We start from the raw sequence: 24,783 nt of genomic DNA, 5'->3' as shown, positions 1-24,783 counted from the left end.
CCGGCCCGTCTGGCACCAACAACTATGCCACGCTCAAAATTGCTTAAATCACCTTTCTTTCCCATTCTGACATAGTTTGGAGTTCAGGAGATTGTCTTGACCAGGAGTCTTGACCTTTTTTTACATTGAGTAAGTGGCTTTAAAAAAAAATCCAAGTATGAGCCTAATTAAACATGCAGTTTTTTTTTTTTTTTTTTTCATTTTTACATTTATTTTTTATTACCGGAAGTTCAATTCCAGGCTGCAGCAAAGTCAGATTATGAAGAAGAATCATCTGTTTCCTGTAGTCTTGTCCCGATGGCCATCTAGGAGAAAGGGTCTTGACTGTGGATCTGCCTCTGGGGCTCATCTAGTTATCCTGGTTTCCCCTGACATTCAGGGCTGAGGAGGTCCTCTCTAGATTCACTATCTAGGCTAGATGCATAATGGATCTGGGTGACTGCAGTGACCATCTAATCTGGATTCAGACTGGATCTGGTGGCTACGGTAACCTCGGAATAAGACAGAGAAACAGACTTCTTCTAATGATGTAGCAAGTGCATCGTGTGTTATGGGATGTGTTCCCAGTATTAGTTTTCCTAATTAATGCAGCCTAAAAAAACTTTAACTGATTTGAATATCGGAAATGTGTTAGCGTGTTATGTGTAAGCCAGGTAAAAGAAATGGATCTTTAATCTAGATTTAAACTGACAGTGTGTCTGCCTCCCGAACAGTGTTAGGTAGGTTATTCCAGAGTTTGGGCTCTAAATAGGAAAAGGATCTGCCCGCCCGCAGTTGATTTTGATATTCTAGGTATAATCAAATTGCCAAAGTTTGAGAATGCAGTGGACATGGAGGACTATAGTGCAATAAGTGCTCATTCAAATAATGAGGTGCTGAACCATTCAGGGCTTCATTAGAATAATGTTGTGAAGCACCATTACTTCAAACGAGTTATACCTGAAGCATGCCCTCTGTAAAAATATTACAGTAATTTAACCTTGAGGAAAAATGCAGTTTTTACGAATGCTCTAGAAATGTGTCTTTCAAAGGAAAGATTTGACAGAGCAGCCATCAAGTCTTAGACAGAGTTCTAGGTTTTTACATGCAGTTTTTAGGTCCTATAATTAACACCTCTGTTCTACACTTGTGACATGACATACTTCACTTGTGATCGATATGATACCTCTTCATTCACTGTAATATACTGGTGGGGGTCAGATAAGTATGATTTAAACCATGCACTTCCATTAATGCCAGCAACATTTTTTAGTCTATTCAAGAAAATGTTGTGGTCAATAGTGTTGAAAGCAGCACTAAGATCTAAGAGCACTAATAGAGCTCAGAGTAATGAGGCAGCACAAGCACTATCACTACTGCAACAGGGAACTGGAAGGGTGTCAGATTATGTCATCAAGTTCTGCATGCTCGCCGCGTCTAGCAGTTTTAACAGCAGAGCGCTGTGGGACCACTTCCTCCATAGACTGGCTGAGCACATAAAGGATGAGATCTACTCCCTGGAGTTGCCTCCCTCATTCGATGGGTTGGTCGAAATCGCCACTCTGTGTATACTCTGTGTATGGAGTATGGACTCTGTGTACTCTGTGTATGGAGATCAGGCATGAGAGTTCATGAGAGTGCTAAAAGCGCAACATCACCACGGTTTGGGTTCTCTAAAGAGGAACCCATGCAGATCGGCCAAGCTTATCTCACAGCCTGGGAACGGTGGCATCGGATCACCCAGGGGTTGTCTCTATTGGGGGTGAGGCGGGGCATATGGTTACTGCCCCCAGAAAAAAGGCAACCTCGTTCTGGAGAGAGGTCACAAAGTACAAACCCGATTCCAAAATAGTTGGGCCACTGTACAAATTGTGAGAAAAAAGGAATGGAATAATTTACAAATGTCATGCCAAATATTGGCTCATTTTGGATTTCATAAGAGCTACACATTCCAAAAAAGTTGGGACAGGTAGCAATAAGAGGCCGGAAAAGTTAAAGGGGGGGTGAAATGCTCGTTTTCACTCAATATCCTGTTAATCTTGAGTACATATAGAGTAGTACTGCATCCTTCATAAATCCAAAAAGTCTTTAGTTTTATTATATTCATAAGAGAAAGATAGTCTGTACCGATTTTTGCCGGAAAAACACGACCGACTGGAGGCGTGACGTGTGGGCGGAGCTAAAGAATCACGAGCGCGAATAGGCTTTTGCGTTGAGAGCATGTGGAAACTGTGACATTACCGTGAGGGAAAAACCATCATCCAAAACAAACCATGGCTTACAGTCAGATTCAGCCGTTTATTTATGATCCAGAATCAAATCCAGAGGCTGAAACTGAACGAAAGCAGCAGCAGAAACGACTCGCTCCGAGCGGGGCTCGAACCCGGGTCTCTGGCATGGGAGGGGACGCACTAACAAGGAGGCAGAGATATTTGAAGCAGTTTTACTCACCGCCTGCGATTCCAACACACGGTCGTGACCCTTTTTCCTTGGGATTGCATCATCCTTAAAAAATAAACGATACGCAAATCCGTCGTCAAACTGGGCCTTGTGAACAACCATCTTCGAAATGCAGGGAACAAACAAAAACACTTGCAAAACTCCGTTGATGCTCAGTAAAAATAAACTCCATCCACTGGTCCCTTAATGCTGTTTTTTTTTTTGGTAATCTGTGCAGGGTTGTCTTGCCCTGGCAACCAAAAACACACTTCTTTTGTGACTTTTCGCGATGCTCTCGCTCTGATCAGTGAAGCGCTATGATCAGTGAAATGTCTGTGCTGCTCAGCCTCGCTATACGGGAGCGCGCTCTTCCGGCAGAAGTGCGTCAGGACCCATATAAGGAAATTCCGCTCCATCTAACGTCACACAGAGCCATACTCGAAAAAAACTTTCCGAAACTTGTGACAAACCGGAAGGAGTATTTTGGGAACAAAAATACTCCTTCAAATGTACAACTTAATTTTTGAAACTTTGTCCATGTTTAGCATGGGAATCCAACTCTTTAACAGTGTAAAAAACTTAGTATGCATGAAATAGCATTTCACCCCCCCCCCCCCCCTTTAAATTTACATATAAGGAACAGCTGAAGGACCAATTTGCAACTTATTAGGTCAAATGGCAACAAGATTGGTTATAAAAAGAGCCTCTCAGATTGCAGTGTATCTCAGAAGTCAAGATGGGCAGAGGATCATCAATTCCCCCAATGCTGTGGTGAAAAATAGTGGAGCAATATCATAAAGGAGTTTCTCAGATAAAAATTGCTAAGAGTTTGAAGTTATCATAATCTACAAAGCATAATATCATCCAAAGATTCAGAGAATCTGCAACAATCATAAGGGTCAATGCCGGAAAACCATACTAGATGCCTAGATCTTCAGGCCCTTAGATGGCACTGCATCACATACAGGAATGCTACTGTAATGGAAATCACAACATGGGGTTATGAATACTTCCAGAAAACATTGCCGGTGAACACAGTCCACTGTGCCATTCGCCGCTGCCGGCTAAAACTCTATAGGTCAAAAATGAAGCCATATCTAAACATGATCGAGAAGCACAGGCATTTTCTCTGGACCAAGGCTCATTTAAAATAGACTGTTGGCAAAGTGTAAAATTGTTCTGTGGTCAGACAAATCAAAATTTTAAGTTCTTTTTGGAAAGCTGGGACGCCATGTTATTCAGACTAAAGAGGACAAGGACAACCCAAGTTGTTATCAGAGCTCAGTTCGGAAGCCTGCATATCTGATGGTATGGGGTGGCATGAGTGCGTGTGGCATGAGCAGCTTAACACATCTGGAAAGGTGCAATCAATGCTCAAAGATATATCCAAGTTCTAGAACAACATATGCTCCCATCCAGACATTGTCTCTTTCAGGGAAGACCTTGCATTTTCCAACATGACAATGCCAGACCACATACTGCATAAATTACAACATCATGGCTGTGTAGAAGAAGAATCCGGGTACTGAAATGGCCAGCCTGCAGTCCAGATCTTTCACCCATAGAAAACATTTGGCGCATCATAAAGAGGAATATGCAACACAGAAGACCTAAGCCAGTTGAGCAACTAGAAGCCAGTATTAGACAAGAATGGGACAAAATTCCTATTCCTAAACTTGAGCAACTTGTCTGCTCAGTCCACTGTTATAAAAAAGAAGAGGGGATGCCACACAGTGGTAAACATGGTCTCGTCCTAACTTTTTTTTTTAGATGTGTTGATGCTGAAATTCAAAATCTACTTTTTTTCCCTTAAATTGATACATTTTCTCAGTTTAGACATTTGATATGTCATCTATGTCGTATTCTGAATAAAAGTGAAATTTGAAACTTCCACATCATTGCATTCTGTTTTTATTCACAATTTGTACAGTGTCCCTAGGGCTGTCACGATATTAGATTTTTCATATCACGGTTATTGTGGCCATAAGAATTCACGATGTCGATATATCGTGATATTTATAGAAACCTTAGGGGTAGGGAAGATATCAGTCAAATTATTTTTAACTTTGTTTATTGAGTTTTCTTTTTCACCCAACGAGCATAATATTGATACTGATAAACGCAGGGCACAAGACTGGCTTTCTCCGTCTTCTTTGAAGCTCTTATGAAATAACAAGAGAGAAAATACTGTCAAGTTCAACAGTATGATGAACAAATATTAATGGTAACACTTTACAATAAGATGCCATTTGTTAACATTAATGTATTAACGAAAATGAATGAATAATGAACAATACATTTATTACACAATTTATTAATCTTAATTAATCTCTGTTAATGTTAATAAAAATCAAGTTATTCATTGTTCATCTTCATAGTACATTAATGTTTACAAACACAACTTGTGATTTTAACAATGCATTAGTAAATGCTGAAATTAACATGAACTAAGATTAATAAATGCTTTGGAAATATTGTTCATTATTATTTATGTTATTTATATATGTTAAATAATGTAATTAACTAATGTTAACTAATGAACCTTATTGAAGAATGACCACAGATGAGGCATTAAGTGCATGGCACTGTGACCAACTTAACATTTTACAGAGTTTAATGTAGCAATGTGGTCGCTCAGTTTTTCAAGATCTGTTTTAATCGTGTAACTGTTCATAGATTTGAACAAAGAAAGAAATGAAGTGTTACTACTCACAGGCCGTATTGATAGCAAATACAAAAATAAGACGAGTAAAGAAAACACGGTACTTATTAAAATAATCACCCTTTACTTAAGTATATGAACACAGAAAACCGCTGTTAATAGCTTATATAATATTTCACAGTCTATGACTAGTAAAATAATAACAACTTAATCTGATGAACACAGCTCTCCTCAGAGTCGCTGCGAGTGCTGAGTCTTCTTCTTGTGTGACAGGTCTCAGCGTTAAGGCATGATACAGCCACCTGGGCACTCAACCAGGTACTGTTACCAAGTATTTACATGTGGTGTCATCATAAGAGAAGTGTTCATTTTAAATATTGCAGTTATCACTAATACCGGTATATCCTCATACACTAAATTAACATGATATCGATAATTGTTTATTTGAATATCACGGTTATCGTCAATACCGGTATATCGCAACAGCCCTAAGTGTCCCAACTTTTTTGGAATCAGGTTTGTACAAGTAGCTACTAATTTTCACACTCCTGACAATCACAAAGCGGTTCAATGATTTCTGGAGTTTGCCAATTTATACAGGTGGTTTATTTGAGTGTTTAGTCAGATCACCCTTCCTCTGACTAATCTCACACTCCACATGATGGCGATTCTGTTGGTCTGATCAGGCTCAGGAGGCCTTTGAAAGACTGAAGGGATGCTTCATTTCAGCCCAAATTTTAATTAACCCAGTCCCGTCTCGCCAATTCATAGTGGAAGCATCAGAGGTGGGAGTGGGGGCTATTTTGTCTCGAAGTTCACCCCAATATTTCATGTTTCGAGAATCAAGCCTATTAACTCTCCACTCCAACTCCAGACCTTGGTCCCTCCACCTCCCAGACTGATCGAGGGTTTGCTTGCCTACTCTGTATGATGGCTCCTTGATGGCTCCTTGATGTTAGGCTAAGGGGTAGGGCAATAACTGTTATCCCAATCCCATGTTATACTACAGAACTGAAGAGGAGAAAAGTTGAAACAAAAATTGTGAAATCTTGGACTGATGATGCTATTGAGAGTTTAAGAGGATGTTTTGACTGTACCATATGGAATGTTTTTATTGATTCATCTGCTGATATTGATGAGCTTAATGATGTGGTTAGTTCCTGGGTAACTTATTGTGTTGACTCTGTCATTCCCGAAAAAGTTGTGAAGATATATCCAAATAATAAGCCATGGGTGAGCACCAATCTTAAGGATTTGTTGATTAAGAAAAGAACTGCTTTTCAACGAGGGGATTTGCTTGAAGTTAAAAATGTACAGAAATTAATTAGACAATTACAATTACAATTACAACAATAACTGATAGACTGGGAGGGTAAAGCTCTGGAGGAGAGATGCTGGATTCCGGCTCATGGATCGCGCCCTCAGATCAATTCCATGGTGACTCTTCCAAAGATGCCAGAAGGCATCCCATGAGGGGAGGAATTCTGCCATGGTCGGCACCTCTCTTTCGGTTTCATTCCTACATGTGGTGGTTTGTTTTTTCCTGTCATCAGCTGCTGCACGTGTGCAACATTCAGTGCTAACTCAAAGCACTGTGCGCTCCATTAGCCCCACACCTGTTACTCATTTCCCCTTGCTATTTATTAAGTTGGCTTGAGAAAGCCAACTTACTGAAATCCTATTTAAACTTATTATTATTAAGTTGGCTTGAGAAAGCCAACTTACTGAAATCCTATTTAAACTTCTTCTTCTTATTATTATTTTTCTGGCCGGAAAATTTTTGGACACTAACTCCTCCTAGACCGTTCAAGCTACATACTCCACACTCGGGTCAGACCTTCATACTGTTCTGACTTGGTGTGCTATATCTTTTCAGACTGGTTTGAGTTACGGTTTTCTTAAAAATTAATATTAAAAATCATAAAAATGCCCATAGACTTTCATTGACAGGATGTTCAGATGACCCAAGCTCCAAATCCCATTAGACTCAATCAAGCTTTGATACTAATCAATTTAAACACATTCAAACTCATCTAATCTATCTATCTATCTATCTATGTATCTATCTATGTATCTATCTATCTATCTGACTATTTATATCTATCTATCTATCTATCAATCTGACTATTTCTATCTATCAATCTGACTATTTCTATCTATCTATCTATCTATCTATCTATCTATCTATCTATCTATCTATCTATCTATCTATCTATCATAAATCATGGTAAACTATGATAAATCATGCTAGAATCAGTAAATCATACTTGAACATGGTGGTAAATAATGGTAAACTATGGTAAATCATGGTAAACTATGGTAAATCATACTTGAACATGGTAAATCGTGGTATACTATAGTAAATCATGGTAAACTATGGTAAATCGTGGTAAATAATGGTAAACCATGGTAAATCATGGTAAACTATGGTAAATCGTGGTAAACTATGGTAAATCATGCTAGAATCATAGTAAATCATACTTGAACATGGTAAATCATGGTATACTATAGTAAATAATGGTAAACTATGGTAAATCATGGTAAATTGTGGTAAATAATGGTAAACTATGGTAAATCATGGTAAACTATGGTAAATCGTGGTAAACTATGGTAAATCATGCTAGAATCATAGTAAATCATACTTGAACATGGTAAATCATGGTACACTATAGTAAATAATGGTAAACTATGGTAAATCATGGTAAACTATGGTAAATCATGCTAAACTATGGTAAATCATGCTAGAATCAGTAAATTATACTTGAACATGGCAAATCGTGGTATACTATAGTAAATCATGGTAGACTATGGTAAATCATGGTAAATCATGGTAAACTATAGTAAATCGTGGTAAATCATGGTAAACTATGGTAAATCATGCTAGAATCAATAAATCATACTTGAACATGGTAAATCGTGGTATACTATAGTAAATCATGGTAAACTACGGTAAATCGTGGTAAATTGTGGTAAATCATGGTAAACTATGGTAAATCATGCTAGAATCAATAAATCATATTTGAACATGGTAAATAGTGGTATACTATAGTAAATCATAGTAAAATACGGTAAATCGTGGTAAACTATGCTAAATCAGGCTAGAATCAGTAAATCATACTTGAACATGGTAAATCATGGTATACTATGGTAAATCATGGTATACTATGGTAAATCGTGGTAAATAATGGTAAACTATGGTAAATCATGGTAAACTATAGGTAAATCATGGTAAATCGTGGTGAACTATGCTAAATCAGGCTAGAATCAGTAAATCATACTTGAACATGGTAAATCGTGGTATACTATAGTAAATCATGGTAAACTATGGTAAATCATGGTAAACTATGGTAAATCATGCTAGAAACATGCTAGTCGCATGCTAGTCATGTTAGAAACATGCTAATCATGCTAAAATCATGTTAGCAACATGCTAGTCGCATGCTAGTCATGCTAGAAACATCCTAGCAACATGCTAATCATGTTAGCAACATGCTAATCATGATAGAAACATGCTAGTGACGTTAGCAATATGCTAATAATGCTAGAAACATGTTAGCAAAATGCTAATCATGGTAAAATAATGCTAGCAACATGCTAGTCCCATGCTAATCATGTTAGAAACATGCTAACAACATGCTAATCATGCAAGCAACATGCTAGTCGCATGCTAGCAACATGCTAATCATGCTAAAAACATGCTAGTGACATGCTAGCAATGTGCTAATCATGTTAGAAATATGCTAGCAACAATGTTAATCATGGTAAAATCATGCTAGCAACATGCTAGTCGCATGCTAATCATGTTAGCAACATGCTAGCAACATGCTAGTCCCATGCTAATCATGTTAGAAACATGTTAACAACATGGTAATCATGGTAGCAACATACTAGTCGCATGGTAGTCATGCTAGCAACATGTTAATCATACTAGAAAAATGGTAGCAATATGTTAATAATGCTAGGAATATGCTAGCAACAATGCTAATCATGGTAAAATCATGCTAGCAACATGCTAGTTGAATGTTAATCATGCTAGAAACATGCTAGCGACATGCTAGCAACATGGTAATCATGCTAGAAACATGTTAGCAACATGCTAATCATGCTACAATCATGCTATTCGCATGCTAATCATGCTAGAAAAATGTTAACATTATGCTAATATTGCTAAAATAACGCTAGCAACATGTAAGTCGCTTGCTAGAAACATGATAACAACATGTTAATCATGCTAAATTCATGCTAGCAACATGTTAGTCGCATACTAGTCATGCTAGAAACATGTTAACAAAATGCTAATCATGCTAGCAACATGCTAGTCGCATGCTAATTATGCTAGAAACATGCTGGCATCATGCTAATCATGCTAAAATCATGCAAGCAAGATGCTAGTCGCATGCTAGTCATGCTATAAACATGTTAACAACATGCTAATCATGCTAGCAACATGGTAGTCATGCTAGAAACATGCTAGTAACATGCTAGCAACATGCTAATCATGCTAGCGACATGGTAGCAAACATTCTAATCATGGTAGAAACATGCTAGCAACATGCTAATCATGGTAAAATAATGCTAGCAACATGCTAGTTGCATGCTAGTCATGCTAGAAACATGCTAGCAACATGCTAATCATGCTAGAAACATGCTAGTCGCATGATAACCATGCTAGAAACATGCTAACAACATGCTAAAATCATGCTAATCATGTTAGCAACATGTGAGTCGCATGCTAATCATGCTAGAAACATGCTAACAACATACTAACCATGCTAGAAACATGCTAGCGACATGCTAACAACATGCTAATAATGCTAGAAACATGCTAACGATATGCTAACAACATGCTAATCATGTTAGAAACATGTTAGCAAACATGCTAATCATGCTAGAAACATGTTAGCTACATGCTAGCAGCATGTTAATCATGCTAGAAACATGCTACAAACATTGTAGCGACATGCTAGTCATGCTAACAACATACTAGTAACTTGCTAATCATGCTAGAAACATGTTAGTCGCATGCATTCTTTCTGTCAAACTAATCTATCTATCATTTTTTCTTTTTAACTAATCTATATCATTCTTTCTAACTAATCTATCTGTCATTCTTTCTAACTAATATATCTTTCTTTCTTTCAACTAATCTATCAATCTAACTTTAAACTATAAACTTCTAACTTCTTTAAACTTCTTCAAACTTTCTGGTCAGGCTTTCTCAAGCCAACTTAAAGTTTGTCTCAACAAACTTTTTTTTCTAGTTCTTCTTCTTATTATTATTATTTTTCTGGCCGGAAAAGTTTTGGACACTAACTCCTCCTAGACCGTTCAAGCTACATACTCCAATCTCGGGTCAGACCTTCATACTGTTCTGAATTGGTGTGCTATATCTTTTCAGACTGGTTTGAGTTTTCGGTTTTCGGTTTGACGGTTTTCTTAAAAATGAATATTAAAAATCATAAAAATGCCCATAGACTTTCATTGACAGGATGTTCTGATAACCCAAGCTCCAAATCCCATTAGACTCAATCAAGCTTTGATGCTAATCAATTTAAACTCATTCAAACTCATCTAATCTATCTATCTATCTATCTGACTATTTATATCTATCTATCTATCATAGATAATAAATCATGGTAAACTATGATAAATCATGCTAGAATCAGTAAATCATACTTGAACATGGTAAAAATCGTGGTATACTATGGAAAATCATGGTAAACTACGGTAAATCGTGGTAAATAATGGTAAACTATGGTAAATCATGGTAAACTATGGTAAATTGTGGTAAACGATGGTAAATCATGCTAGAATCATAGTAAATCATACTTGAACATGGTAAATCGTGGTATAGTATAGTAAATCATGGTGAACTATGGTAAATCATGGTAAATCATGGTAAACTATGATAAATCATGGTAAACTATGGTAAATCATGCTAGAATCAGTAAATCATACTTGAACATGGCAAATCGTGGTATACTATAGTAAGTCATGGTAAACTATAGTAAATCGTGGTAAATCATGGTAAATCATGCTAGAATCAATAAATCATACTTGAACATGGTAAATCGTGGTATACTATAGTAAATCATGGTAAACTATGGTAAATCGAGGTAAATCATGGTAAACTATGGTAAATCTACGTAAACTATGATAAATCATGCTAGAATCAGTAAATCATACTTGAACATGGTAAATTGTGGTATACTATAGTAAATCATGGTAAACTATGGTAAATCATGGTAAACTATGATAAATCATGCTAGAATCAGTAAATCATATTTGAACATGGTAAATCATGGTATACTATAGTAAATCATGGTATACTATAGTAAATCATGGTAAACTATGGTAAATCATGGTAAATCATGGTAAACTATGGTAAATCATGCTAGAATCAATAAATCATACTTGAACATGGTAAATCGTGGTATACTATAGTAAATCATGGTAAACTATGGTAAATCATGGTAAACTATGATAAATCATGCTAGAATCAGTAAATCATATTTGAACATGGTAAATCATGGTATACTATAGTAAATCATGGTAAACTATGGTAAATCATGGTAAATCATGGTAAACTATGGTAAATCGTGGTAAATCATGATAAACTATGTTAAATCATGCTAGAATCAGTAAATCATACTTGAACATTGTAAATCATGGTATACTATAGTAAATCATGGTAAACTATGGTAAATCGTGGTAATCATGGTAAACTATCATAAAGTAAATCATGGTAAACTATGGTAAATCATGGTAAACTATGATAAATCATGCTAGAATCAGTAAATCATATTTGAACATGGTAAATCATGGTATACTATAGTAAATCATGGTAAACTATGGTAAATCATGGTAAATCATGGTAAACTATGGTAAATCATGCTAGAATCAATAAATCATACTTGAACATGGTAAATCGTGGTATACTATAGTAAATCATGGTAAACTATGGTAAATCATGGTAAACTATGATAAATCATGCTAGAATCAGTAAATCATATTTGAACATGGTAAATCATGGTATACTATAGTAAATCATGGTAAACTATGGTAAATCATGGTAAATCATGGTAAACTATGGTAAATCGTGGTAAATCATGATAAACTATGTTAAATCATGCTAGAATCAGTAAATCATACTTGAACATTGTAAATCATGGTATACTATAGTAAATCATGGTAAACTATGGTAAATCGTGGTAATCATGGTAAACTATCATAAATCATACTAGAATCAGCAAATCATACTTGAACATGGTAAATCGTGGTCTACTATAGTAAATCATGGTAAACTATGGTAAATCGTGGTAAATCATGGTAAACTATGATAAATCATGCTAGAATCAGTAAATCATACTTGAACATGGTATACTATAGTAAATCATGGTAAAAACATGCTAGCAACATGCTCCAAAGCACTGAACAACATTCATTTGGAAAACAGTGTCTCAATAATGCAAAATGATAGTTACAGGCAGTTCATCATTGAATTCATTGATGTCATCTCTGTTCAGTTGAAATAGTGTCTGTTTTAATTTGCAATCAAGTCAACGATATCGCTGTAGATGAAGTGACCCCAACTAAGCAAGCCAGAGGCGACAGCGGCAAGGAACCGAAACTCCATCGGTGACAGAATGGAGAAAAAAACCTTGGGAGAAACCAGGCTCAGTTGGGGGGCCAGTTCTCCTCTGACCAGACGAAACCAGTAGTTCAATTCCAGGCTGCAGCAAAGTCAGATTGTGCAGAAGAATCATCTGTTTCCTGTGGTCTTGTCCTGGTGCTCCTCTGAGACAAGGTCTTTACAGGGGATCTGTATCTGGGGCTCTAGTTGTCCTGGTCTCCGCTGTCTTTCAGGGCAGTAGAGGTCCTTTCTAGGTGCTGATCCACCATCTGGTCTGGATACGTACTGGATCCGGGTGACTGCAGTGACCCTCTGATCTGGACACAGACTGGATCTGGTGGCCACGGTGACCTCGGAACAAGAGAGAAACAGACAAATATTAGCGTAGATGCCATTCTTCTAATGATGTAGAAAGTACGGTGTTATGTGAAGTGTTCCGGTTCCAGTTTACCTAATTAATGCAGCCTAAAAATCTTTTAACGGATTTGGATATTAAAAGCATATTAGTATGTTATGTGTATGCCAGGTTAAAGAGATGGGTCTTTAATCTAGATTTAAACTGCAAGAGTGTGTCTGCCTCCTGAACAATGTTAGGTAGGTTATTCCAGAGTTTAGGCGCCAAATAGGAAAAGGATCTGCCGCCCGCAGTTGATTTTGATATTCTAGGTATTATCAAATTGCCTGAGTTTTGAGAACGTAGCGGACGTAGAGGAGTATAATGTAAAAGGAGCTCATTCAAATACTGAGGTGCTAAACCATTCAGGGCTTTATAAGTAATAAGCAATATTTTAAAATCTATACGATGTTTGATAGGGAGCCAGTGCAGTGTGGACAGGACCGGGCTAATATGGTCATACTTCCTGGTTCTAGTAAGAACTCTTGCTGCTGCATTTTGGACTAGCTGTAGTTTGTTTACCAAGCGTGCCGAACAACCACCCAATAAAGCATTACAGTAGTCTAACCTTGAAGTCATAAATGCATGGATTAACATTTCTGCATTTGACATTGAGAGCATAGGCCGTAATTTAGATATATTTTTGAGATGGAAAAATGCAGTTTTACAAATGCTAGAAACGTGGCTTTCTAAGGAAAGATTGCGATCAAGTAGCACACCTAGGTTCCTAACTGATGACGATGAATTGACAGAGCAACCATCAAGTCTTAGACAGTGTTCTAGGTTATTACAAGTAGAGTTTTTAGGCCCTATGATTAACACCTCTGTTTTTTCTGAATTTAGCAGTAAGAAATTACTCGTCATCCAATTTTTTATATCGACTATGCATTCCATTAGTTTTTCAAATTGGTGTGTTTCACCGGGCTGCGAGGAAATATAGAGCTACGTATCATCAGCATAACAGTGAAAGCTAACACCATGTTTCCTGATGATATCTCCCAAGGGTAACATATAAAGCGTGAAGAGTAGCGGCCCTAGAACTGAGCCTTGAGGTACTCCATACTGCACTTGTGATCGATATGATACATCTTCATTCACTGCTACGAACTGATGGCGGTCATATAAGTACGATTTAAACCATGCTAATGCACTTCCACTGATGCCAACAAAGTGTTCAAGTCTATGCAAAAGAATGTTGTGGTCAATTGTGTCAAACGCAGCACTAAGATCCAATAAAACTAATAGAGAGATACACCCACGATCAGATGATAAGAGAAGATCATTTGTAACTCTAAGGAGAGCAGTTTCAGTACTATGATACGATAGTCATGCTATAATCATGCTAGCAACATGCTAACAACATGTTAATCATGCTAGAAACATTTTAACAACGTGCTAATCAAATGCTAATCACGCAAAAAATATACTAGCAACATGTTAGTCATGATAACAAAATGCTAGCAACATGCTATTAACATGCTAATCATGCTAGGAACATGTTAGTCATGCTAGAAACATGCTAACAACATGCTAGTCATTCTAACAAACTGCTAGTAACTTGCTAATCATGCTAGAAACATGCTAGCAGCATGTTAATCATGCTAGAAACATGCTAGAAACATGGTAGCGACATGCTAGTCATGGTAACAACATGCTATTCAAATGCTAATCATGCTAGAAACATGTTAGCAACATGCTAGTCATGCTAGAAACAGGGTAGCAACATGCTAGTCATTCTGACAAACTGCTAGTAACTTGCTAATCATGCTAGAAACATGTTAGCAGCATGTTAATCATGCTAGAAACATACTAGAAACATGGTAGCGACATGCTAGTCATGCTAACAACATGCTAGTCGCATGATAATCATGCTTGAAACATGTTAACAACATGTTAAAATCTGTGACGACTAGTAAAAGAGGAGGAAGCAATTGCAGGCAATCAGATGAAGTTTATTGAAATCAGAGTCCAGAATGTTGGCAATGGAAAAGAAGGTCTACGGTGGCGTGAGAAGAGCTGGATGGTGAAGTCGATGGTGAAGGTGAAGACGGTCAAATGGATGAAACCAGGAACGGACCGGAACACTGACACGAAGACGACAACACGAACACAATCCAGCACACGAACACGGGAGACGGTAATCCAGCTAGGAAGCGGAGACATGAGTGAGGATCTGACGACAGACAGAGAGAGAGGTGAGTGTTTATAGCTGAGTGGAGATGAGGATCAGCTGGAGCGAGACAATCAACATACAGGTGACAACAATTAGCCAAACGAGCACATGGAGACTACGAGAGTACAAATACAAACACAAAACATGACACGGAGGAAACAATGGATTTCCTACCGTGACAGTACCCCCTCCCCTAGGACGTCACCTGACGTTCCCAGCCTGCTTTACCTGTAGATTGTAATCATCAATAAGGCGGTGATCCAGTATGTCCCGAGCAGGAACCCACCTTCTCTCCTCCGGACCGTAACCTTCCCAATCCACCAAGTACTGAAATCCGCGTCCCCTCCGTCTAGAGTCCAGAATACGATTAACCAAATATGTGGTCTCCCCATTAACGATACGAGGCGGGGGGGGAACCGGGGCAGGCGGATTAAGACGGGAAAAAATCACCGGTTTAATTTTGGACACATGGAACACGGGATGAACCCTCCTGTACGCCGGAGGAAGGCTAAGATGCACTGTTACCGGATTAATGATTTTGGTAACAGAAAACGGGCCAATAAATTTGGGAGCAAGTTTATTCGAAACGGAACGCATAGGAATATTCAGGGTTGAAAGCCACACTCTTTGACCGACGACGTAATGGGGAGGCTTCGACCGGTGGCGATCGGCCTTAGCCTTGGTGCGCGACCTAGCCTGGAGCAGAGCTCTGCGAGCTCTGGTCCAGGTGCGGTGACACCTCTGGACTAATGCGTGTGCGGAGGGGACCGAAACCTCGGATTCCGTACTGACAAAATTAGGTGGTTGGTACCCTAAACTACACTTAAATGGAGACATGCCCGTAGATGACACTGGCAAAGAATTGTGTGCGTACTCCACAATTGAGAGTTGCTGACACCAGGACGAAGGATTATTGGAAGCCAAACATCGCAAAACCCTTTCGACATCCTGATTGGCTCGCTCGGTTTGACCATTGCTCTGGGGATGGAACCCGGAAGAAAGACTAACAGTCGCTCCTAACAATTTACAAAATTCTCGCCAAAATTTGGACACAAATTGGGGACCCCTGTCAGAAACCACGTCTGTCGGAAGGCCATGTATATGGAAGACGTGGTCAATGACAGCTACCGCTGTTTCCTTGGCTGAAGGTAATTTGGGCAAGGGAATAAAATGAGTCGCCTTCGAGAACCGGTCCACTAAGGTTAAAATCACCGTATTGCCCTTAGAGGGCGGGAGGGCGGTAATGAAATCTAGCGAAATGTGGGACCAGGGTCTCGAAGGGACAGACAGCGGTAAGAGTAACCCATCTGGAGGTCGATTGGAAGTCTTACCAATAGCGCAAACTGAACAAGCCAAGACGAAGTCGTGGACGTCACGAGCCATACCAGGCCACCAAAATCGTTGCTTGACTAGAAACCTAGTTCTACTAACCCCTGGGTGACAAGCAACACTGGAACAATGACCCCACTGGAGAACGTCTGACCGTAACCCCTCCGGCACAAACAATCGGTTTGGTGGGCAACGAGCCTGGGGCGTTACCCCTTGTAAGGCAGTCAACACCTTCGATTCGACCTCCCATCTGAGCGCGGAGATAATGATGGTCCCCGGTAAAATGGGCTCGGGAGTAGCAGTACGATCGGAACGCTCAAAAAGACGGGATAAAGCATCGGGTTTGATGTTTTTGGAACCCGGCCGGTAAGAAAGTGTAAAATCGAAACGACCGAAAAACAATGCCCACCGAGCCTGCCTGGAGTTAAGTCTTTTGGCGGTTCTAATGTATTCGAGATTCTTATGGTCCGTCCATACAATGAAAGGTACACCCGACCCCTCAAGCCAGTGACGCCATTCTTCCAGTGCAAGTTTGACTGCCAACAACTCTCGATTGCCAATGTCATAATTAACTTCCGCAGGAGATAGACAGTGAGAATAATACGTGCAAGGATGCACCTTTCCGTCTGAGGATGCGCGTTGGGACAACACTGCTCCTACCCCCACCTCTGACGCGTCGACCTCCACTACGAATTGACGTGAGCGATCAGGGGTGACGAGAATGGGAGCTGAAACAAAGCAGCTTTTCAGTTTGGCAAACGCAGCCTCGGCTGCGTTTGACCACCTGAACGTCAAACTAGGGGAGGTCAAGGCGGTCAGAGGAGCGGCTAGTTGGCTGAAATTGCGAATGAAACGCCGGTAAAAATTGGCGAACCCCAGAAATCTCTGCAGGGCCTTGCGAGACTCTGGGGATGGCCAATTTACCACAGCCTTAACCTTCTCAGGATCCATGCGAACACCCTCAGTCGAAATGATGTGTCCTAGAAAAGAAACAGACTGTGCATGAAAAACGCATTTCTCCGCCTTGACAAACAATCCATTCTCTAGCAACCGCAGAAGCACTCGTCGTACGTGTTGCACGTGTTCCTGGAGAGACGAAGAAAAAATCAATATGTCATCCAGGTAAACATATATGTACAGATCGACCATGTCTCGCAACACGTCATTAACGAGTGCTTGGAAGACTGCTGGCGAGTTCGTAAGCCCGAAAGGCATCACGCAGTACTCAAAATGACCTCTAGGGGTGTTAAAGGCAGTCTTCCACTCATCCCCCTCCCTGATGCGGACCAAATGATAAGCATTACGTAAGTCCAATTTAGTGAAAACGGACGCTCCCTGCAACCTCTCAAAAGCTGAAGACATAAGCGGCAAAGGATAGGTATTCTTTACCGTTATGTTGTTCAGCCCTCGGTAGTCAATGCAAGGTCGCAAGGATCCGTCCTTCTTTCCCACAAAAAAGAACCCCGCCCCCGCTGGAGAAGAAGAAGGGCGGATAAACCCCGTTGCTAGAGAACTGGATATATATTTCTCCATGGCCGCCGTCTCTGGAATAGACAAAGAATATAACTTGCCCTTAGGCGGAGAAGTACCTGGCAATAACTCTATCGCACAGTCATAGGGACGATGAGGAGGAAGAGAATCAGCACGAGACTTACTGAACACCTCCTTCAGGTCGTGGTACTCCGCGGGCACGTTAGCCAAATCCACTGCTTCCCCCTGAAACACAGACTCAGAAACATTAACACCAGCAGACAAAAGACAAGACAAATGACATTCCTCGCTCCAGCTAACCACAGATCCGAGGCGCCAATCGATCCTGGGGTTGTGTTTCTGGAGCCAGGTGTGACCGAGAACAATGGGGGATTGAGGTGAGTCCGTGATGAAGAATGAAATCTCCTCCGTATGGTTGCCAGATGTGATGAGAGAAACAGGTAAGGTGGTCTGTGTGATGACTGGCAGTCTGTGTCCGTTGAGTGCAAAAGGTGCAATGGGGTGTTTGAGGGAGGTGAGAGGAATATTGAGTTTAGTAGCAAACTTAAAGTCCATGAAACTACCCTCGGCCCCAGAATCCAACAAAGCGTGATGATCGAGTGCGTGGGTGGACCACCGTAGACTCACCGGAAGGAGTGTCGATGTAGATGAGGTCTTCCTGGCAGAGATCCCACCCGATAGTAGCCTCCGTTTTACTATCGGGCTTGGTCTTTTACTGGACAGCGCTGGATGTGATGTTCTTGGCTGCCGCAGTATAAACATAGTCCCAGGGATCTCCGCCTGATCCTCTCCTCCCGGGAGAGCTGAGCTCGCCCCACCTGCATGGGTTCAAGATCTCCAGGTGGGCTGACCGCAACCTCTGAGTGCTGACGCTGAGCCTCCGGTCTGGTCGCGAGAACTGCTCTCCCCCTCCGTCTGGCGGCTTGGTCGAGTCGGTTGTCTACTCTGATGGTGAGGTCGGTCAGGCCATTGAGAGAAGTGGGGAGCTCGACGGCGCGGATCTCCTGTTGGATGCGGTCAGCCAACCCATGCAGGAAGTGATCCCACTGCGCCTCTTCGTTCCACTTACACTCCGCCGCCAGGGTGCGGAACTCAATGGAATAGTCGGATACGGACCTGTCTTCCTGACGTAGGTCCGTGAGAAGTCTTGCCGCCTCCCTCCCGGCGACGGAGCGGTCGAAGACCCGTCTCATCTCCTCCGAAAGGGCGTGGAACGAGGCACAGCAGCTGTCTTGGTTCTCCCACACCGCCGTCCCCCAGAGGGCAGCCCTCCCCGTCAGTAGTGACAAGACGAATGCCACCTTCATTTCCTCGGTGCAAAATGTGCGGGGCTGCAGGGCGAAGTGCAGAGAACAATGAGACAGAAATGATCGACAAAACTCTGGCTCACCCGCATATTTCTCAGGGATGGGGAGGCGTGGTTCGAACTGGGAAATCTCCCCGGAGACAATCGGCGGTGTGGGTGGCGTGGGAGGCGCAGCGGGTGGCGGTTGTAGTTGATGTTGAGCCTGGAGAGCGAGCTCGGACACCTTTGTAACGGATATGCAGATCATCGATTCAGGTGTTTAATTCAGATTTTCCAAATGAAACTCTTTTTGCACCAAGTGCCTGGCCTGGCGCCAGCCTGGCTGGACTTAAATTATTTACGATGCCCATGCGAGCTTCAAAGAAGAAACGAAAACCCCCAACCCAAATTCCTCCAACACACTGGAGACAAAGGAAACCTTTCGTATAAGTTCCTTACTTTCATTTTATTATTAATATGTATTTTAATTATGTTTATGGATTGCATAAAATGGTTAATCCTTGTTATGTGAAGAGTATAAGTTGCAAGCTCATACTTTAGGAAATGTCTCTCCTCACTTTAACCTTCTCAAAGAGAACCATGTTTCTGCAACCCCCACTTTTGCAGGTTGTAAAAGTTTACGACCACACAGGACAGGAGAGAAGCCAAATCACTGGCTTCTTTTGAACAATGCATTCTATGGAATGTATTCATTAACTTTCTGTTTTTATGTTTTATAAATGTATTACGTATTCCCTTTTGGTACATTTAGATGTTTCCCAACATCTGCAGTGTTATCATGTGTTAAGCAAATCTTTAAATGTGTAATTCGATCTAAAAATTAGATCTTTGATCATATATATATATTATGTTTAGTCTTGTTCTAATCGTCATGCTCTGACAGACCCATTTATCTAGCGCAAAGTAATGAAATATGTATGTAATCTGAATTACAAACTTGCTAGAATAAACCCTGGAATTTGGACAAGCCCTAGATCTCCAGGGGGGGGGGGTTGTCTCCACAGAGACAAAGGAACTTTTCCCTCCGCTTCAGATCGCGGACTTTCATTGGCTGTTTACGCGAAAAAGGGGCGTGAACTATTTCAAGCTATAAGAATTGACCAAACAAGGTCCACCTCTCTTCTCGCTTTTTCTTCCTCTTCTTCTCGTTCTTGGTTCTCGGACACGCTGCTCTCCTGTGCGACCCTCCGCGCGACCTCGCGCCGCCCTCATAGCGCAAGCCCCCCCCCTCAGCACAGGGGCTGAGAGAAAAAGCCATTTTAATGGCTCCTTTAGAAGCTTTCATTTCGTTCGTTTCTTTTCTTTACTAAGTTTATTCAACTATTCGCCTCTCCACGCAAGGAAGGCGAATTCTGGGACATTGTTTGTTGAACCTTTCAAATACCGCGCGAGGACAGAACAAAGGACCACGTGCTCCACGCTCACGCAAAGATCCAGCGAAGCGTGCACGCGCGTCACATGGCCTCCAGCACACGCACGCTGTTTTCAAAAGGACAAGCGCACAAAGCTTCACAAAAAGACCACGCTCACGCGCTGGGCCATGCAAGTATCACTTTTCTATGGAGATTTAAATGCTGCTTTAAAGTGTTTTTATGATCTGATAGTTGTTGGCTTCCAAAAGTTACTGACTATGATTTTCATACCTGAGCTCCTTATGTGATCTCATTCTATTTTCTCTCTCTCTCTCTCTCTCTCTCTCTCTTTTATTTGGATTCGTTATGTATTGTATAAAGCTTACTGTTTGTATTGTCGTACGCATATTTACTCTGTGTGATTTGTAGTTTGATGTATTACTAGTTTAATTATTAAAAACCCATATACTGACGATTGGCTTGGACTCCACCCCACTCACATTACGAGTCACTGAGATGTCTGATCTATAGCTACAAGCTCTAAATTTAGAAACTAAATTTATCATAAGGATAGGATAATATTTTCATGGCCAGAGAATACTTTTCCTTGAATTATAAGGCGTGATAACTTTATTGAAAATTGATAGGTCTACAGTGGTTTGCTGGACATACCACGGTTTGATTTGCAGTAATTTACAGTAAGAGATATCACAATAATTGATATGAAGAATGTAATATTGACATATTAATGAGTAAGTTACAGTGCCCTGTGATTATTTATTGTTATAGGCAATTGAGCTATTTTTCATAATCAATCAAATTTAATGTAACTGTCATCTGAGATCTAAATTAATCATATTCCTGGTTAATTATTCAAATTCCCTATATATCATTTGAGTTAATTATTCTGTAAGACTCTTTGTTGTTACATTATGGTGGAGAATGCGGGCATTTCAAACTTCGTTTTGTGAGCAATCAATCTATGTATATGGTTTTTAATAATTTCTGCACGTGCGCTATGAAATTATGTAATGTTACTTGTGAGATAAGTCGCAAGACGCGAACTCACTCAACTGACGGAGGCAAAAAGCTGGTCAGTCAGCGCGCTAGATATTTGTAGAAACTTAACAGTATAGTCACTGTTATTTTTAATGAAAGTAAACTGCAGTATAATGTTAAAAGTATCCTGTTAAGAAAGACCAAAATCTTTTTACAGTGAGAACATTTTAATATGAATAATTAAAAGATAAAGAAATCTTTTAATAGTTGCAACATGTAAATCTGAACATGAGCGATGTTCCTCTGATTCAGTTAAAAAGGCCTTGCTTATTGAATTCGTGGTAAACCACAATAATATTCAAAAATAAAACGATAAAAACTCCTGGTCTAAAATTGGCTTAGCTACCCGATTTTTAAACCTAAAACATTTAAATCATAAGTGCTATTTTGATAAATGTTTATTGGAGTCAACAGTTGGAAAATTCCTGTTTTTATTACAGTTGTGTTTTGGAAGTGAACGGATCCTTCTTCAACCTATGTTAATATAGCACCTCAGAGATTAAAACCTTTGGTTTGTTACTTGTGATTTTTGATGCAGAAAATCAGCCTGACAAACGATCAGATAATTTCTAAGTCATATTGAAATTGTAGTTCCGCTATCTAAACACCAGAGGGAACGTGTGGGTTAGAAATTTCAGGGTACACCCTGCTTTCTGATTCCAGCTTGCATGAGTGCAAAGCTGCCAACCTGTGGCCATTTCAGATAATGCGCTCTGATTGCTAATTTATAATCCCCTGTGATGTATATTTGAATTGGATGTCTAAATTCTCGATAATTATTTGCATTTACAGCTTTGCTCGTGCGAATATTATTACAGGGAAACAAAAGAATGTTCTCTGCCTTTGACTGTTTACATTTACTTTGAGTTTGGTTCAAACATGATTTGAATTAAAATGTAATTGTTAATAGTGGAAATCTAGATGTGTCAGGTCAACCACTGATTGACCCACTTAGAAGGTAAGCCATCTAGTGGCAGTCTCCTGTTAAATCGACTAACAGACCTCTGTCTTTTCCATTCTGTTTTGAAATTGCATGTCCACTTTTACCCTCTTTGATTAATCTCACACTGTTTGATTAATTTCATGATCATTAATGATGACTTACAAGCTATCAATGGTTATTATAGGATATTATTCAGATTTTCCTTTTTAATTCATACATGCTTATTTTAAATTTTGATTTAAACCAGTTTTGAATTTTTAATTTGAATTAAGTTTTCTGCTCAGCAGGTTAAAGACAGAGAAGCAGTACTTCCCCCCCCCCCCCCCCCCCCCCCTTGTGGTGAAAACCAGCTACTCCTTCTCCCTTGTTTCATTCCTGTCTTTTAATTTGATGTTTATTATTTTTCTTCTCTCTTTTGACTTAGGTTATTTTGATAATTACCATTATTATCATTATTCCTTTGTTTTGTTTTATTATTATTAGGTAAAGCTGTTACCTCTCCTCTCTACATATATAGTAACTCAATTGATGTTAAACAAACCAAACCTTAATTAACTTTAAGTTTCCTTTGTTCATCCTTTGTGTATTTGATTGTAGAACTCCCTCGGTGATTGGACAGTCATCTCAGGTTTCCAGTGAGCAAGGCTGCCCGACCGGTGTCACCGATACTGGCTGCGAGTGAAACTCGGTTCCTCTTGTCTCAAGAGACATCAGCAATTTTGGCACTCCAAAGGTTGTGCTAAAAGTCACAATCCGTTCGAGACGGCGCCACGCCAGAGTAACGGAGGACCGGGGACACTGCGGTTCAGTGTTTGGGGAGCACCGGGGAGGTTGACCAAGCCACTGGTTCCCACCTGAATGACTTCAATTCAACCAGGTGAACCAAAAGTGATAAAACCTATCCACTTATTATAAGCCACAGAATATTAGATATTCCCCCGGATATATTTTAAGTGTTCTGACCCTTTTACTGCTTTAAGCCACACCATATTTCTAGGTTTCCTACCCAGATAGCCCACTCACCTGTTGGCCCTATCTTAAAACCTAGCAGTAGGCTTAGGCCTCCTTATTCCCACTAACACATTGTGTTTCTATTGTTTTCATCTCATTTCAAGTGTTGTGTTTCACTTTGATCTTTTTCTACCCTCTGTTCTGTTGTGATTTGTTTCTTTCATTTCACATAGAGACAGTAACCTGGGAGCCACCAACGAAGTTAAATAGTAGAGCGACCACCAGCAGCCGGTGTCATCACACGACCCGCTAGGCTACTGCCTGTCAAATCTCCATTTCAGGTCCTTCGTTGACCCAAGTTAATTGGCTTGACTTAACTGTCTGACTGTTTGCATCAGTCAGCCCCAAAATTCTCATAAACGGCACAGCCCGTATGAATATAGCTCGTTAAACGTAGAACGAACTTGCATTGGTCTTTTTGTGTGTGTGTGCTGTGCTTCTCTCGCCGACAGAGAATCAGGATGTTCCAGGCATCCAGTCCAGCAGGCCACCTCTCGACATGGTTGAAAGCAGTGACGACCCCCTTCCTGCCCAAGGACGCCAGTAACCTGCAGCACCCAGAGCAACTAGACACCGAGCTAGATGAACTGATAGCACGCGATCCAAACCAAAGTGACTACTACAGAGAACTCGCCAGGATCTTCGGAAGCCTAGTTCCCATTCTCGTCGCCCAGGCACGGCTCAGTGAACGGAGCAACATCGCGGAGGAGGCCTGGAAGGACCAGGCCCCAACCCAGAGTCATCTTGATCAGCTCCTCCTCGAGACCCAGAACCAGCGCGAGAAAGAGGACGACACAGATCCAGAGCTACAGAAAGGAGTTGAAAGACTTCACAATGCCCTGCAAGATCTTCGCCTCGACACGGATCAAAGAGAACAGCTGGAGAGAGAAGCCAGAAAAGACCTCACCAAAAAACTCCAGCAAGGTGACGCTCTCCTAAAAAGAGCAGAGACTGAATTGAAAGAAAGAGACTATAAAACCTGGGCCTGCAAAACACACTTGCAAGCGGCCCG

The sequence above is a fragment of the Carassius auratus genome, chromosome 17 (genome assembly GCF_003368295.1).
Source record: "Carassius auratus strain Wakin chromosome 17, ASM336829v1, whole genome shotgun sequence".
NCBI lineage: Eukaryota > Metazoa > Chordata > Actinopteri > Cypriniformes > Cyprinidae > Carassius > Carassius auratus.
This window is presented reverse-complemented; position numbering follows the sequence as displayed.